The following is an 18,326-nucleotide window of genomic DNA, read 5'->3' as shown; positions in this document are numbered from 1 at the left end:
CGAGTTAACACTGGGAAGTTCACATCGACGAGACGACAAAAAGATACAGAGATCTTTGAAAAATTTGATAGGTTTAAACATAAGCAATAAATCATCTTGATGGTGGGTTTCAAAAACGCATTCAACTTTTTTGTCGTAACATATTGTCATTTCTTGATTCCTCTATTTTGATGCATCAATAAGCCCAATTTAAAATTTAGAATCGTAGAATGTTTTGCGGATTTTACTTAAGAAAACAACAATTGCGCCAAATTCTCTAAATTAAAAATTGAAGGGTTATCCCAATACTGATAATAACTGAAGTTTGAGTGAGTGTCGTAATCATTTTGTTTTTTGCTAGATATCGACGAATGTGAGCTTGACATCTGTGGGATAGGTGTGTCAGAGTGTTTGAACAAATCGCCTCTATATACATGTACATGTCAGGAGGGATACAGTTTCAATGGCTCTTATGGGTCAGACTGCGCAGGTGAGATTCAAGAAAAATATCGCCACAGACCTCATCAGAAAATTGCAACTGTTGACATCAAACAATTTTTCAACACTAAATGCTGGCCAGTCTCTGAGATATTACAATTAAATTACTTCATTTAAATTTACACCGAGAACTTGAGTTGCAATGCTAGAGCATGGGGATTAATCGGCACCTCAAAATAAAATTTGAAAATAAGAAACAGGCCATGAAAGAGGAAACGTTTCCTAATTTGAAAAGTAAGAAAGAGGAATAAGAAAACAGGACTCCATGAAAAAGGAAACGTTGAAAATCAATTAGAAAAGTCTTTAGAACTAATTTCAGTCGGGGTTAATCAATCTTAAAAACATATTGACCGAGAATATATAGTAAAAAGACGTCAACTAAACTTATAGAAAAAGGCGGCATTAAAGTGCCAGAACTCGGTGATGCGAAAAGACGTTTACAAAACCTTGCGAATGGACGGAAAACATCCAACCACAAACAGGTTCAGTGTGTTTATATCTTCAATGTGACCTCATTGTGTTTAACAGGTATAAAACGTGTTTAAGAATGTTGACAGAAATATAAATTTGTACCATAAAAAATTATATAGCCTCGATTAAGGCTCCAAAAGCAAGGATTTAGTAGAACTCCTCGTTAACGTTTTCAAAAAGAACAGTGGATAATCATTTTTCACAAATTGCAGTTGACCGCATTAAAATGCACGTTTAGGTTCCTCTGTGGAGACCGGATGGTTATATCTCTCAGGACTCTGCCAATGTTTATTTTTCAATACTCTAGCAGAAAAAAATCTTACCAGCTTCTGTAAGAGAGCTGTTTATTTTGCTAAGGAGACTACCCCACAGAATCTTCTATATAAAGAGCGGCTATCTTGTCTTATTTTAACAAAAAATGGATTTCTCGCAATATTCCTATAGAACCAGAACAGTTTCATTGGGTTTTCCCTATTTCAACTGGTTGAAAAAATTTTTTTGCTCATTCCAGCTTTCACATTTATTTGCAAAACAATTGCTTTTTTGCATGAATAAAGTAATTTTGAAAGCGTTCTCGCAAAAGTTTGTGGCCAGTTCCTTCAAGATATCTAGTTCTCTACCGAACTTCTGCAAGATAGCTTTTTCTTCAGGTATCATGAGAACCATTTTTCTTCCAGATTACCTAAAAGACAGTCCGTTTTGATCCATATTCCTGAGAGGAAACCGTTTTTACTAGGAAACCGTTTTACTAGGTTCTTATGTGATAATAATTTTAACTTATTCTGTTTAACTTATAAGACTGACTTTTCTGTTGAAATTTTTGTATCTAACTTGTACACCCTGGTTTCTTGGCATCATACAAAACAACTCCATTCGACCTGAAAATGTGTTTTCGTAGTTCTAAATGAGCAATTATCTCTTTTGATAATAACAAAATGTATCAATAAGGAAGAAACAAAAAATTTATTTCCAAGAAACTACTTGCTTTTCAAGAAGCAGAAACATAGTCGGTCAGATAGCCGGAAAATAGCCGCGATAGACGCTTGTGGCCTACCATGATTTGAAATAACTAAATAAGGTTTGCATATCGGCCACGAACTTTTTAATAGACCACTAGACTTTTTGGAATAGAGTCGGACTGTCTTTTTTATGAGACTCATTTGATCTACAAGGAAAAAGCTATAATGGAGCGTTTTCAAAATTAATTTTTGATATTAAAACTCAAGACTCCATTAATCAGGAATGAGGGCATATAAGTTTGGCACTACTTAGATGCACACTATTGACCTTTAATTAGTAAATGTTCATAAAAATTAAACTTCCGTAAGTGACGTCAGAAGTCATTTTTTGAGTGAGGTAAATCACGCAATTGACCTAAAAGAAATGACGTCACGAACACAAATTTTAATTGCACAGCAGCAGAGGTTACAGAAGTCATTGAAAAAATCAATTCAAAAAAATTCGGGGTAAGACAAAACAAAAATCTGTTAGACGATTTTAAAAGAATAAGAGTGCAATAATAGCCGCCTGAAAATGCTGACACAGCTATTAATAAATGACCATCATGTTGGATAATGTATTGGTTTCTTTTTTAATGATCTGATTACACAATTTCTAAATTTGTATTTTTAATACGAGATTGGCAGACAAAACCTAGTAGAAATTAAGTGCCGTGAAAGATCTCCAGCTGGTTTACTTCGTTTGTGAGCAATTAAAAAGCTCGAGAGCTGAAGTGCGTGTGAAAAGAATTTTGCTCCGACGATCTAACTCCAAAAAAAAATTATTCAGAAATATTTATAGCGATTATTTTATTTAATTCACATTCAAAAATTATTATGATAGCAATTACTTTATTTTTTTCGCCTTCTTTATAAGTTGGCTGTTTTTTGTTAGATTGGCGTTGATCGTACAGAATGATCCATTTCCTAGCGTTCATTCGTTTGTCTTTTATAGTCTCATTTTGGACTCCTAAAAGACGAACACGAAAAAACGGTCACATTTTTCAGCGTGACATTGAGTAAATTTGAATTCAAAATTTCTTCGCTAAAAGTTTTGGTTGAAAATCATCCCATTTCAATGGAATCAAAGCATTGAATTCACCACTGTTACCGAGTAAATTGAATTGAATAAATTATATCATTAGATAGAGAATTTTTGTGCGTCTTATATCAAAACTTTCGCTTAGATTTTCCGTTCTAAATGCAACATACGTATTATTTCTGAGAAATACAAAGGCCGATTTCCCACTAAGAATAACTTCCAAAATGGCTCAAAACTGATCGCTTAGCCTAACAGGTTCGGTTTTTTGAACGGATTAGTTTAAATTGGTGACCTAGACTAAGACCTGCTAACAAAGTTAACTAGATTTGCCAAGGCATTCTGAAGTGCTTTTTGCCTTTGAACGTTGCATTACCACATTGTTTAATACATTAATTCGTGGTTTGCTTATAGAATTGAAAAAGTTACGAAAGACTGCCTTTTGTCAGCTTTATGTTGGTACCGCGCCCCTCTAAATCGAGAGGGCCTTTGTAATTATAAATAGTACAGATCAGATTAAGTATGAGCTTCAACTGTATTTTTCGTTAGTACTAACGTGAGAAGCAATTTCCCTATCGCATTATTCTCTGAAATAACTTGTTAACAAGAACTTATTAAAAGGTCCACTGCTTTGAAAGTGGAAAACAAGGCTAGCGGGTGGTTATCAGCCTGGTTTTGCTCATTTTTCCTGCTTGCCACTCTTTAAGAGTTGAATATTCTATCGAGGCTTTGGCAAAAGAATGATATTTAGCTAATCATCGTTTGCCTTAACTAGTGGAAATGTCTTTGACATTGAGACCTAATACCTGTTTATGATTTATGTGCAATGTGCCCCGGTTTGTGGAAAAGTTCATTCAAATACCGAATTTCATTCTAGTATACTGCTAAATGCTTCGATTATTATGCTTTTTGGTCCCCAGTTTACCGAATTCGCCATATTGACCGAGTCTTATTTGCCAAACATTTCAAATTTGAAGTAACTACAATTTAATCTGGAAGCGAGACTTAGTTGACATTCGGAAAAAAAGAGCCTCTGGACACTTTGAAGGCCAACAAGCGTCGAATGAGGAGAGAGTGAGCAGGAGACAAGAGATCCAGGAATTGGTGGACCAACAGATGACCTATCCACAGGGACACAAAGAGAGAAATTACCAAAAAAGAAAAACTGTAAGACTCATCCAAAAACCCCTCTTTGTTGTCGTAAATTGGTTTAGCCGGCAAATCTAGTAGTCCCCCTTATATTTTTGGTTTCATTTCCTGTAATCTGATTTTTTTGAATAACGGTCACCGATAACCCACCCCATACACTTTTTTATTGAAAAAACATCGAAATTGAAAATTTTTGGTCAAAAATTTGGAATTGACCAAAATGGGCTAAATACTAGTAATTGGAACGGGTAAAGTCTTATACGAAATAAAATTAGCAAGAAAAAAGTTTGAAAAAAATTGACCAGATTTGAAAAAATTGGGAAAAAATCTATCCGATCATTCTAGCATACTTATATAGTAGTTAGTTAGATTAAAATGTTGTAAAAACAAGTTAGGTCAAGTTTTTCAAACTTCACAAAAAAGATCAGGCAACTGATTTTTTTTCCTCAAATAAGCGCTTATTCTTGGTAACTCGTGAAAATCGTGCATTTAACATCAAGGTTCGGAGTTTGAGCAAAGCTCAAATCAATTATGTTGTAAAAACATTATATGGTTTTCATATTAGCTGCAAGTTCACTTCATCACGCCATAAAAACTGCGCCTCAAGTAACACAAAATCGTTACAAACGTAACGTTTACGCATAGCAAGGTTTAAGTTTCAACCCTAACGCTTTGAAAGTCCGAAAAACAGCACAGTTCCAGTTGAGTCATTTCTTTCATGATAAGAAGCGCCTAGTTATATGGCATGATGTAGTGAACAATTCGCTTTCATGTCATCGAAGCAACAACAATAAGCCTTTAACACCTTCGCAGCTTATTTTAGTGCTTGAAAACTATCAGGAGCGCATAGAAGCTATAGTGTATTGCCCCAGAGAGGGAACTCCTGATATCTACGATCAGCTCAAGCGTAGTACTCTAGTTACCATCCATTTAGTGAAAGACATTGTGTCTAAACGTAAACAGAAAGATCTTAGTTTACTTAAAGAGTACAGAGCATTACACCAAAGGCCTGCGCTTGAGCTGAAAACACTCACTATAGTCTTAGCTCATAAGAACAACCTCCGGTCCTTGATAACACGCTCCCGACCGAAGAAACTTTCAAAGCGCCGTCGTAAAACGCTTCGCACCCGTCATGCGTTCGAGGAGGCGGAACTCACACAAGCCTTTGATAACCTGAATGCCACTTAGTCTTGCGCTGTTGTGGGAGTCTACCCGCTGACTGGCGGTGTGACTTAGTTAACTCACGAGTTACGGGTTAGTTTGTGGTTGGTTTTCTCCGATAGCGCTTTACTAAACGTTTCGCTCTCCCCATTCTTCGAGTTTTTCACTACCGTCCGTTTTCCGCAGGTTATCTGGTTTCATTTTCCGCTTCCGTCCTTTTGTTTCCGTGTCACTTTGTTTCCTTCTATCCCCCGTTTATCTGTTGTATGATGTAGTATGTTGAGTTTCTGCTGTAGTAAAATTTTTCTGCTAGTATGCTGGTTTGTTGTGTAGTCTCATTCCTTGCTATGGTGTGACTTAAGTTCATTCTGGAGTTACGGCTGGTTTGTTTCGTTACTTTCACCACACTGGTTTGCTAGCAATTTGTTGTAGCTTATTAATTTTTTTATTATGCACTTTTATTGTCTGGGTAGGGTGGTTTGCTAGGGTGTGATTTAAGTTTGTTCTGGAGTTACGGCTAGTAAAGTTCCTGACCTTTTCGACTTTTGGTTATACTACACCGTTGCCGTAAATTGTTTCACGTTTGATGTTTTGATGCCGTTGATAAAGCCCCCATAATGTTTTGTGCTAGTTTACCTGGCAGTAGCCCCTCTCCTTCTTTCTAGGGTGTGACTTAAGTTTATTCTGGAGTTACGGCTAGCTTGTTTGGTTGAGTTTGTTGCTGTGGTCTGTTAGCATCGATCTTCCCGCCTCCTCGCTTGTGGTTTCCGCCCCGCCCGTGCCAGTTTTCCCGTTTCGTCGCGCGCCATCCGCCCGACGTTTCCGCCCCTTCCGTGCCGTTTTCCCGTTTCGTCGCGCGCCATCCGCCCGACGTTTCCGCCCCGCCCGTGCCATTTTCCCGCTTCGTCGCGCGCTTTTCGCCCGACGCTCCCGTTTGTCCGTCCGGTTTCCCGTTGCGTCGTGCGTTACTCGTTCGGCGTCTCTTCCCGTCCGTCCCGTCTCCCGTTCTGCCCCTTTTCGCGCTTCCTGCGCACCGTTCTTTCTTTCTTTCGCCGGGTACTATTGTACTCGACTAACATCTTTGCTCTTTGGCGGTTTGCTAGCCAAACCGTCACACTAGGGTTCGGTATAACCCCTTTGTGTTGTGCTGTTGCATGTGTGTGTACTTTATATTAGTACCAAATTAAACTTGTGGTTCCTGTTTTTCTTAAGGTCATGACAACTTTGCAGGACAAATTCAACAAACTTTATAGTGCGAGGGCAAAATTAGAGGCTGAACTTAACAACATCTATGGTGAAATTAACAATGCTGTGGATAAGCAGGATAGGAAAGTTAAGATCGAACGTCTGCTTGTGAAGTGCAAAGACGCTTTTATTAGAGTAGTTGATAAAAATGAAGAGCTCTTTGATCTGGCACAAAAGACTGAAAATCCGGATGCTGCCTGTAAGAACCTTGAAAAATGGTTAGAGACTGTAACAAAGAAAACTGATGAGTTCATTGCTGCTGCTCGAGGGTATATCAATTCGGTCCTTGACAAAGAGACAGCAGAGCAGTATACCTCTCACCATTCAAAATCAAGTTCACATATGACTTCCTCAAAAAGATCAAGTCAGCGTCAACGAGACTTAGAACTATCAAGACTCAAAAGGGAGGAACTTGAGAAACAACATGAAGCAAAGCTTCGCATTGCTAGACAGCGTCTCAAAATTGAAAAACAAACGAAATTGCGGGAATTGGAAATTGAGCAGCTTGAGGAGGATCATCGCAAGGAAGTAGCTGCTGCAGCGCTTGAGGAAATTGAGTTGATGACAAAATCATCAGCAGACGGGTCTGTTACAGGCAAAATGAGTGGGCTCTTTACGGAAAGAAGTTCAGTCAAGAGCAAGAAACTTGTTCAAGATTGGATTAATTCGTCACCGGCCGGAAACATGGCAGATGTTGCAAACGAACCGAGTTTGCACTTTTCTGGTTCCATCGCCCAATTCAACCAAGCAATTGTCCAACTACCTTCTTCAGCTCAACTTCCAAACTCACACTTCAATCTCAATACACATGGTCAAGTTGAGGCCAACATCAACCTCCCTGTCCATGAACCAAGTAGTAGAACCAATGTAACCAATGATGCACATGTTGCGAACAACATCATGCAAGAGCAGCGACAGCCTCAATATACGCCTCCATCACCACCAATAAACTTTGGTATGCCAACTCAACTAAACGCCCCAAACACAGCCCGACAACTGTCTCAAGCAACAATGCACTTCGATGGTTTACAGTTAGATCATCAATTCCCTCGCAGGTCGAGCATGCCGGGACAGTTGAATTTAGTCAGCCCTTCGCGTTCACTACCTTTAAACACACTTGTTAATGCTCCGCTAGCACTTAATCCGCAACAAGCACACATAAATGTACCAGCCCTTCCATCCCCCGTCCTAAACCCCGCACCACCGCATTTTCCGTTAATCCCACCAGCATTCCGCTTTCCTCCTTCGCCACCACAAGCACTCCCACTACAAGCCACTAACCCCGTGGCGAATAATGTCAATCTGTTACCCCATTCTCCTCCTGCACCATTCATTTCCTCCGCAAACAATTTCGTGCCTCAATTAATTCATTCACCACCTCCACAAAAAAGTTTCCAGCCCCAAAACTTTGTACCCATAACCCACGCACCTCCTGCTCCTCCAGATCAAAATGTCTGGCGTTTTCCGGCAGCAGTCCCACCTAATGCAGTACCACTTGTACGTACATCTGCAAATTTTGTACACCGTACAACCGGCCCCGTTAATCAATCCTCATATATCTACATCGCACCGCTCCCCTCATGTACAAGCAGCAGCAGGCGCTCAAAATTACGTAACATCAGACTTCATGCAAGCGAATCCATTTAGTTCTTCCACTGGTACCGCCCCCAGCTTTGTCACTCCGATCATTCCGCCAACGTATGGAGCTACCGTTCCGAACCCGTTGTGTTGGAATGGCCCGCCGCATCCCACACCTTCGGCTCCTTCTTTGGAGTCTGCGGATTTGATAAAGCAGTTGGCGGAGGCAATTACTTGTAAGAAGAACGTTCCACTGCCCGAGTGGAAATTGTCACAGTACAATGGTGATCCACTGCAGTGGCACGAATGGTTCGGACAATTTAAAAGCGCCATAGACGCACAGTCCTTGACTGATTGATGTCAAGTTAACATACTTAAAAACTCTTGTAACTGGAAAAGCTAAAACTGCCATCGCTGAGTTCGCATACTGTGGTGTAATGTATAAGGACGCACTTAAGACACTCGAACGTAAATTTGGCCAACCACAGGCAGTAGTCAGTGCACATTTAGACAAACTCAGCTCTTTTCCTTCATTAAAGATGCACAATAGTGATAACATCATAAACTATTCTGCAACAGTTTCAAGTCTTATTGGGGTCTTTAAATCACTTTCATATGACTCAGACCTTAAGAGCACCTCACTTCTCAACACGGCTGTGCAAAAATTGCCGCCCAATCTGAAAAAGTCTTGGTCACTCTTCACAGTGAAGAAACATTGGGTAAAGCCAACACTCCTTGACTTCAACGATTGGTTGAAGGAGAAGGCCGAGGCACATGATTTAATGAAACAAACTTCATCGAAGGCAAGAACTGAGGACAACACCAACTCAGAAGTAAAGACCAAAGTTGCCTCAAGAACTTTTGCTGCTAATACACAAACTAAGGGCACTCAGAGACCAGCCTCAACATCGGCAACGCCTGCAACCCCTCGCTGCATTGTATGTAAAGGTAACCACCGCATCTGGGAGTGTAGGGTATTTAAAGAAAAGTCTCCCACTCAGCGAGCAAAGGTAGTGGCGGAAGCAAAACTATGTTTCTCATGTTTGAGAGAAAAGCATATGTTCAGGCAATGCCCAAATCCCAGGAAATGCAGGAAGGACGGTTGCAACAGCTCCCATAATATATTTCCTCATGGAGCTGAGAGGGTGTATCCACCAAAATCCCCTTCAAACAACAACAACATTAATTCTAATGCTGGCGCAAATCAAAGTAAACTTTCTAGTGTCCAATCATCGAGTAAGACCACTACTTTGTCATCTGTGAGTAATGTGAAAGGCCTCCTTCAGGTGACTGAATTACAGTTGAAGAGCTCTTCTGGTAAAGATACCACGGCTTTAGTTTTGTGTGATACCGCTTGCAGTAACTCTTGGGTGTCCAATGATCTTGCAAATAGACTTGGTTTGCACGGTACAGCATTGAAACTAACAGTCAAAGGTATAAATACCGAGGAGGTTGTAGACACTAAGTTAGTTGAACTAATTGTAACACCACGCGACAACCAAGCATTTGAACCATTTAAAGTCAGCCCTTACGTAAAGGAAAATTTGAATGTAGGCGCCGATGTCATTAACATTAAAGCACTTCAGGAAACATACCCGCACCTAGCAGTTCTAGACCCAGTTACATATTGCTATGGAAACATCGAGATGATACTTGGACAGGATGTGTATCATGCCATCCGCCCGTTAGAGTACTTCGCTGCCGACGAGAAGTCCTCGCCCTTCGCTGTTCGCTTGCCCATAGGTTGGGTTCTAAGCGGCCCTCTACCATCGTCTTCAGGTTTAGTCTCGACTTGTTTCAAAGCTAATATGAAGCAGGATTTTGAACTCGCTAGTAGATTTGAATTCAAAATTTCTTCGCTAAAAGTTTTGGTTGAAAATCATCCCATTTCAATGGAATCAAAGCATTGAATTCACCACCACGCGATAAAGTATCAAAGAAAAACTCAGAGGTTTTAGTCTCAAATCTATAAATCTAAGCTTTAAAGTATCGCGCAGAAAGGTAATATTTAGAAATGATTAACGCTCAGATAGGCTAAAAGCATGGAAGAATTAAGCTTCGAAAACTACATTTATACAAGATCTGCGCTTGGGAACGTTAATATTGTGTGAGATAAACTCTTGAAAACGTTAAATTTTTGTAAGATGAGCGGTAATTAGAGTAGATAAGTCGGAAGATTCGCAACAATTAATTCAAAACTCATCGCTTTAACCATAAAATATTGCTAGAAAATTGCGGGCATTCTTTGAACTGGTCAACACTATTTGTATAACATAGCCAACAGTTATATCTTACATAAATTTGCTGAAACTACTCGGCTTGTATCTACCCTTAATCGATTGATTTCAAATCATTTCGCAATCTCCAAAGGTGAGCAGAGTTTTTAACTAGAATTTCGTGGTTTCTTTGCTTTTAAATATCTTTCTGTCCTATTTTTAAAAAGTTTTTTTCTCTCTTCAGATTTTGACGAATGTGATGATGCCTCATTCTGTGCGTCTTCTCAACAGTCTGTAGGATGTGTGAACATTCCTGGCTTCTACACGTGTTCTTGCGCAGATGGATACGAACACACTTCATTAGTTTATGGATCAGGCTGCCAAGGTGCCTTTTTTGTTCTTGGGGGTTGGGGACATATTTTGGGCGATCGTCAAATTATTTGCACAACCCACCCAAGAACACTGACTGTTTTAATTGGAGAGTTCTTTAAACAAGGATGTGCAAAAATACTATATACATATTCGTATACATATAATTATTGTGTACGTTTAAATAATCTATCAATTTTTTTTCTATAAATCAAATTACATTAAATTTGATTTCATACAAGGATCATATATGATTTCATACTGTCCATGCTTAATTTCTTAAAACGATCCTAGTATGAAACCAGAGAAATCATAAATGATCCTTTCATGATTGCCGAGATATCATATATGACCCTAGTATGATTTCCTAGAATCATTCACCCATTTTTCTTTAACCAACTACGATTTTATTTCAAAAATAAAATTTTGGTCAGGCATCACCTATGTGTCCCCAAATTTCTGATCCAACAAAAGACCCTAACGTACAATATCATTTGCAAATTTCGTCACTAAAAGGGGTTAGTGCAAATAGATAACTAAAATGTGATTATATGAAGCCATTTTAAACGTATAAATTCTCATTTATAAGAAATTTTTAAAAGGTTTGTTTTTGCATATAACCACAAATTGGTTCTTTGTTTATGTAATTGCTAAGTGATTCTTTTAGTGCACACAAAGAACCAATTGTGGATCACATAAATTCCTATAATGTGCCCCGGGTCGATGTGTTTTAACACTTGGCATGTTGGCTAATATCGCAAAAAATTTGATGAAAGCGAAAAACGGTTTTAAAAACTGCTTTTTGAAGGCTAATGCGCTCAAAAAGTTTCAATTTTTTTCCCATCATTTCCTGTTGGTAACGGCGAATTTTCTTGTCACCACATAGGCGGTAAAACTGATAACATGACCAATAAAAATTCCTAGTCTCGCAAAAATTCATTACATATCCGGAATTAAAAGCAAGTGAAGTGCAGGAGGTCAGAGTTTCGAATCTGCGTACGGATTTTTCTGGTAAGAACTTGAACAATGAATGCCTAGAAAAAAATTCTCCGTTGGAATCCGCAAATCATACAGAAGTTTACATGGAAACAGCAGTTCTGCGGAAAATTCACTATTTTCACTTCATTCATAGATAATTCATGTGAGCGCATTCGGTTGAATATGTTTCGCCCAGCTAATTATCAACACTTTATTTTTTTTTTGTTTTTGTTATTACATCGATACGGGTATGTTTGCGAAAAATGTTCTCCCTTGATTTACAAACATTTTGGAAAATACAACAAGTCTTAGCAAACTGGAAACTAAATGTTTCCATAACTTCTTAACTCAGTAGCGCAGAGGTCTTGTTGGCGAAATAGCTTATTTTTTCCAAATTTACTTATCTGCTGAGCTAGGAGGATCAATGTTGTGTCTCTTCACAGGATACTTGGTACTAAATAAAAAAACAGCTCTCAGCTCCCCCTATTCCAACTTTATACAGTTTTCCACTAACTACTTTCAAATGCAATTTTTCTACAAATATTCTAATATGCATTTTCTGTGCAATTTATGCTAGTGCGTTTTTTTGGCTTCTTGCAACTTTCTCAGTAATAGAACTCAATGCAGAACTAAAAATTTGTTAATTTTCTTTCAAAACGATTGACAATTAATGAGGGTCTCAACAGGGTACAGTTCTCACACTTCTAATTTTTGATTGTAATTGAATTATTCGATTTTGTTCACAATTTTCTCAACAGTTCACACTTTTCTCGACCTCGCTCTGTTCCGGATGATATGAGTTTTATTGGTCAACTTGAGACAGAAGCTAACATTTAGGAAAAAATTAAAAGAGTATTGAAAGAAACAGATAACTAATTCAATAAGAGGCAGCTGACTCTCAATGCAAAGACAATGGCATTTCCATACTTTACAAATAGTTCAGATACCACAAAAAACCGATAACGTTTTCAACGGCTAACTTTTCGAATTTGATCTTAGCTGCCGCTACCATGGAATACCAAATGATGCAAATATAGCGTTTGAAGATCATCTCAATTTGACTTTATTTAAAATAGTGACTGCAATTCCTCCAGTTTATCTTTTGAGGAATAAAATTTTTTGGAAGTTAAAATTGCTGTTTCAAATCAATGGTTGCAAATCTTAAAATTGCTGTTTCAAATCAATGGTTGCAAATCAATGATTGCAACCAGAAAGACTTGCAAATCTGTCTTTCAGAAGAATAATCCCGCAAATTTTAACCGCTAAACTAAAAAAAATACCACGCGAAACTATATATTGTTCACATAGACTACGTTACCCAAAAAGTAGCAATATTATTTTTGATCTAAGCTTCAAAAACATTTTATAAGAAAATGTGGTTCTTATATCGAAGCAAATTTTCACCTTAAATTAAAGCATTTCTGAATCATTTTAGCTCATGTTTAACTATCTTGAGACATTTTATTTATTTCCCTAACAAACATGAACAAAAGTTTCCCTAACTAAAGTTACACCATGAACAAGGAAGTTCGGTAATGACCGTTCACGGATAATATTCCGTTCCCGCTCAACTAAACTTTTGACTTAAATGTCTACCGAATGAGGAAGAGATGAAAAATCAATAAAAAAAATCATATTTGGTTCGAAAATTTTTGGCAAATCCAATTAAATGTTGCTTTAAACTCCAAGCCCAAAAAAAAATTGTATAATACTTTAATAGGAGGCCGATGATACCTGCCATTAAGGAGACTAAGAGACAAACAACAAGAGAAAAAAACAACAAGAGGCATTAATAACGAACAAACTCATTGTCTATATTGTTTAAGGTAAATGATAAAGTCAAAATAGATGCAGATAAAAACTAAACAAAATTAATTGACTTGTTTTTCATCAGAATCTATATCGGACCTGTCTTCATTGAGTAAAATCATCGTGTTTACAAAAACAGAAAAAGAAAGGTAAAAATACTTTAACACTTTCTGAAAACAAAAAATTTTTAGATCACTTAAACAATAAGCAATCATCTGAAAGTATTAAACAGCTTCATTAATACCTCAAGAAGACATAGGTAGCCGTTGAAATTTGTCATTATTCAAAATCTCATACCGCTGCAGAATCAACAAAATCGCATTTAAAAAATGAAAAAGTCAAATTAATTTTCAAGAAAACTGTGTCGAAAACTTATAAATCGCAATTAAGTCACCAAGATTATTAATTTTTAACCAAAAATGACTTCTTTCAACGCCATTAATGTGATATGCGGCTGTTCATTAATGTGACATTTGGACAGGACAGCAAAATAGAAACCCAAAGGTTAGAAAATCTCCGATGAAAAGTAAATGAAAACTCATAGTACTAAAATCCATAAAAAATTGTTTAAATGGTAAAAACAAAGCAATGCAGACAATATTTTATTAGTGCAAATAGAAAGAGACCTTTGTTTCTGCTGGGACTATGCTACAAGGATGCAGAAAAAAGATAAAAAGGGGCACAGCTCAAAAATATTTGAGTTTTTCTTGAAACTATATTTTATTTAGATCATATGTCATAGCAACCCTGAGTTTTCACACAAAAATAGTAAGTAGAAAAATTTTATACTACTTAGGTGGCTAGTTCGAAATGTCATAACTGAATCAAAGTCGACAGACAATAAAATAACAACGAATACAGTCAGAACTCAAATATTCACATGCAGTTTTGCGCAAACACAATGATGAAGCAATAAAAGCCATCAGCTTTTTGCTGAAATTATTATGTATGTCAACTGGCCATCTTTTTCATGTAATTTTGATTTGTTCAAAATTGAGTCTTGATTTGTGTGGAAGATTTATGGCCTGTATTTGAAATGCAAGCATTGAAAAATCAAAACATATATTTAAACAATTAATAAACACACTATAAACATAAATCTATTTAATTCATGTTAGCGAGAAAACGTTAGTTATCATCTCAAAGCATTAGATAGCTTCTTTAAAAGCTCCCACGATAGTGAACAAGACCTATCATTAATTAGATTCAGTTATAAGACCAAAAAAGAACAACAAACAAAAGCTAAACTCAAGAAATCGTTTAAAAATTTTGAAAAAAAAACTTTACCGCAGCCGTAAAAACTGTCTGCTTTACTCAGCAAGCGCAAAATTTTTTTTACCTCTCTTTTTAAAGTGCCTAAATATGAACAGATTTGTGTTGTTTTGGGACAAGAATAATGCAAGAAAAACTGTTTAAAAGGTGACAGAGCAAAAATACAATCCGAATCACCTTTCTTGCAAAAAATCAACAATGAGACCAAAACTGAACTTGCTGCGTGGCTCTAAAGACGCCATTATTATAAATAATTGCGTAACGGTTATTTTTGAAACCGAAGATCTTAATATTTCAAAATCAAAAGATACATTTTGTTTTTGAAAAAATATATTTAAATTTGCGAAAGGTCGCCAATTGTTAGTTCAAGAACACTTTCTTAGCAACAGGAAGTGAAAATAGCCCTCATCAAAGGTTGATCATTGCATGTCATCCATTGAGCAATATAATTAAAGCAGGTGCTTTTTTGCTTTTCTTGTTAATTATATTTTTTTGCTACTATAATGATATAGTAATTTTGATACTCGTTTTTCTGGATTTTTTTTTATTTTTTTTCTCTGTCTAAAGATTTTTATTCTGAATCTTCGAGCTAGAAAAAAAATACCCGGCAGATCGCTGAAAAATAGCCGCCGTTGATTCCAATGAGCATGATTGGGATTGAAAGAATAGAAAATATCGAAAAAAAAAAGATTTTTGTACAAAAACATTTTTTAAGTCCGATTTATTTAGATGGCATTTCGTAGTTGAACATAACGTACTTCTGTTTCTTAGAGAGAGGCTACAGGGGCTACTATCAATACCAATAAGCATTAGAGATGGTAACTAAGACTTATAGGAACGACGTTCAAATAGCGGGCATCTAAAATTGGGCTTTATGGGTTTATCCCGTTTCTTTTTCTGACTTCAGTTTTTTATTCTGACTCTGTTTATTTTGAATTGCTTTGCTGAGCAACTGATGTTTAAATTCACTTTTAGCAGAATGAGAGAAGAGAGAAACTAGCCTTGAGAAGTCAAAAAGGCAAAATGGTAAAGCGAAAAAAATTTCGACGAAGTAAAAAAAATAGGAGCGCTATAATAGCCGGCTGAGAAGATGAGGGCGGCTATTAAAAACAAATAGTTATGAGACTGTGTACTTGTGCCAAAATTTTAGAGATCTTCGCCGATGTTGAATTATTTGAACTAATCACACATGAACAATGTAAAGGCGTCCCAGGTTGATGTCCAGACCCAAATTTTCGCCTGATCAGACTTTCCAGACCGAAATTATATCTGATCAAACTTTCCAGACGGAAATTCACCATGATCAGACTTTCCAGAGCCAAAATACCTTAAATCAGACTTTCCAGACACAAAAGGTCTCTGATCAGACTTTTCAGATCGAAGGTGTTCTGATCAGACCATCTTCAGACCATGGCCCAGACTCAAATTCAGACCATTGCCCAGACCTTAATCAGACTATGACCAGACTCAAGTACGCTCGAAATAGTCTGATCAGAGAACAATTTTACTTATGAAAAAATCTCCTAATTGTGCTATAATGTATTCATTTCATAAAAACTGATCTTTGCAGTTTTTAATTCATCTAAGGAAAAATCAATTAAAAAAGTATTGCTGAAGAAAACGGAACCCAACTGTTGAGAACAAATTTTATTTGATGTACAGTTTAGTGTATATTTTTGACTCAATGGCGGAGTTTAGACAGCTTTCCATAAAAAACATCGTGGTACCCAGTTGATCAAAATTTCTTCTGAAGGGGACCGGCCTCTGCTATCAGCCGGAGTCCTTTTTTCTGATCAGAGCTATCGAACTTCAGATGCGTCTCTGATCAGAACGCTGCTTTATGGCTGCCTCTTGGCAGATCCGACATCTCTCAGTAAAAAAAATGAAAAAAAAATAATTCGCTCGAAATGGTCCCTGATCAGACCCAATTGCGTTCAAAAACATTTCTGATCAGACCCAATTGCGCTCGAAGAGTTTCTGATCAGACCCAATTGCACTCGAAGTCGCCTCTGATCACACAAAAGTGCGCTCGAAGATGTTATGATCAGACCCAATTGCGCTCGAAGTCGCCTCTGATCAGACCCAAGTGCGCTCGAATCCGTCTATGATCAGACTTTTCAGACCAAATCGACCTCTGATCAGACCATCTCCATACCATGGTCCAGACTGTAGTGCGCTCGAACTTTCTTCCAGACACTGTAATTTCCGTCTGGGAACACACGGGTGTGCACTCGACTGGTTCTGATCACAAAACAATTTGTGTCTGGACCTCAACCTGGACACACATGCACACACACAAACACACACAATAGGTGCAGTGACCGCTGTTAGGAAGCTTAAAATGGTCTTTATCAATTAAATTTAGGAGTTTAAAACTGAAAAACCGATGAATAAACCGATAATTACGTCTAATACTGAAAAAAAAAACGAACGGTGATCTCCTACATTTAAATACCGAGCATACCGACGAACTCCTACGTTTAACTACCGAAAATGCGTTTGAATCTTTTCTTACAATCCAAACCGATAATACCAATTAAACCGGACGTACCAACTCTACCAACTCTTTCCTACGTTTGAAATCAAGGATACTGAATATTTCTGTTATATTTGTCGTTGATTTTGTTCTGTTTTCCCAATTAAGGATCCAATCTAATTTCAGGCCCAAAAACACACCGCTGCAACTACCATGATTATCACGTAAACCCAATGAAGAATTTCTCTGAGCAGCATTTTCTCTGTGTTCAAAAAAACTAATTGTAGGGATTGAGTCGTTTCCAATGAGAGTTGATAGGAAAAGATCCAGACACAAAAAATAATCTTATTAGCTTATGAGACTTGGTGATCTTATTTGGCTCAACATTTCAGATAAAAACGAATGCTTGACTTCGGGAATTTGTGGAATTCACATCTGTGAAAATTTGGATCCCTTATACAAATGCACATGCATTCAAGGATACTCTCAACATCCAACTGATCTCACCCAATGCATTGGTTAGTTACAACAATATAAACCATAATAATCGGGCCCACCCTTTTCTGACACTTATGCTCGAGATGAAGTGAGTTTTTAATTTAATCGTGCACAGAAGTGTACATGATGCGTTTTGTAACCCATAATTTTTCGGACCAATTTAACACGATTACAAGTTTCCATGCTTTGTGTTGCATGAGGGGGTCAAACTATTCAGATTGAGAACCTCCCTTAAAGCCACGAAATTGCTCAAAACAGATTTTGTTGAATCGCATACTTAGACACTAGTAAGGCGTAAAGCATCTCTAAAGAAAGAACATTGTTAATTTCCTCTGATACACATAAGAAAAAAATGCAAATGGTAAAAGAGGCAATGTAAAGTAAAAGAGGCAATGTAAAGTAAAAGAGGATTATTAAATTTTATGAGAGGATTCTTAAATTCTTTAAGAATTTAACGCCCTCCAAGGGTTTCCTGCGTATCCCCTTTTTATAGGGACGAGAAGGGCTCTGAAAAAAATGGGTCGAGCGAAAATTTGCATAAAAAGCCTCAGGACTAATATAATTGCTACAAACTTTGTTTCAGAGCAATT

At 37.3% G+C, this 18,326-nt stretch overlaps 1 protein-coding gene and 1 long non-coding RNA gene across 2 annotated transcripts in view; one reads left to right on the top strand and one right to left on the bottom strand.

Moving 5' to 3' along the window:
- Positions 1-18,326, bottom strand: part of LOC142349115 (uncharacterized) — a 630,633-nt gene that overhangs the window by 531,086 nt on the left and 81,221 nt on the right. The window lies entirely within an intron of this gene.
- On the top strand, positions 383-17,756 carry LOC142349554 (uncharacterized). Its single transcript, XR_012760833.1, has 3 exons — positions 383-469; positions 10,579-10,719; positions 17,631-17,756. It is a non-coding gene; the product is annotated as an uncharacterized LOC142349554 (long non-coding RNA).

Source organism: Convolutriloba macropyga, chromosome 11 (assembly GCF_964194025.1).
Source record: "Convolutriloba macropyga chromosome 11, txConMacr16.3, whole genome shotgun sequence".
NCBI classification, from domain to species: Eukaryota; Metazoa; Xenacoelomorpha; order Acoela; family Convolutidae; genus Convolutriloba; species Convolutriloba macropyga.
This window is presented reverse-complemented; position numbering and strand designations above follow the sequence as displayed.